We start from the raw sequence: 428 nt of genomic DNA, 5'->3' as shown, positions 1-428 counted from the left end.
GGAAAATCACCGTACAAAATATCAAATCATAACCTAATTGATGATAAGTTGATTTAGTCTAATAATAGATACCCGACGAGAAATTTGCGGAATATCGCATTGCGACTATTCTACGTATAGTCGCAATACGAAAAAGTCCGTCGAACGCAGCCAACTTCACGTTGGTTGTACGAAGTTTCAAGTCGAAATGTCACACTCGATCCAGTTACAACTTCACATTTATCGCAGCGCGAATAGTCGCAGGGTATTCAGCGATAACATTTTGCGGCAACTTTTATTGTGGATACCTATTCGCATTGCGAGTATCCGCACTCAAAAACGGATATGCGACGGATAGTCGACGTACACCTATTTTACCGCAAATTTCTCGTCGGGATAGAGTTGAAAGGCGTGTTGCGTGAGATATAAAACATTACACGAGTATGACA

The sequence above is a fragment of the Sitodiplosis mosellana genome, unplaced genomic scaffold, assembly GCF_009176505.1.
Source record: "Sitodiplosis mosellana isolate CC-2019 unplaced genomic scaffold, AAFC_SMos_1.0 Smas_scaffold_6056, whole genome shotgun sequence".
NCBI lineage: Eukaryota > Metazoa > Arthropoda > Insecta > Diptera > Cecidomyiidae > Sitodiplosis > Sitodiplosis mosellana.
This window is presented reverse-complemented; position numbering follows the sequence as displayed.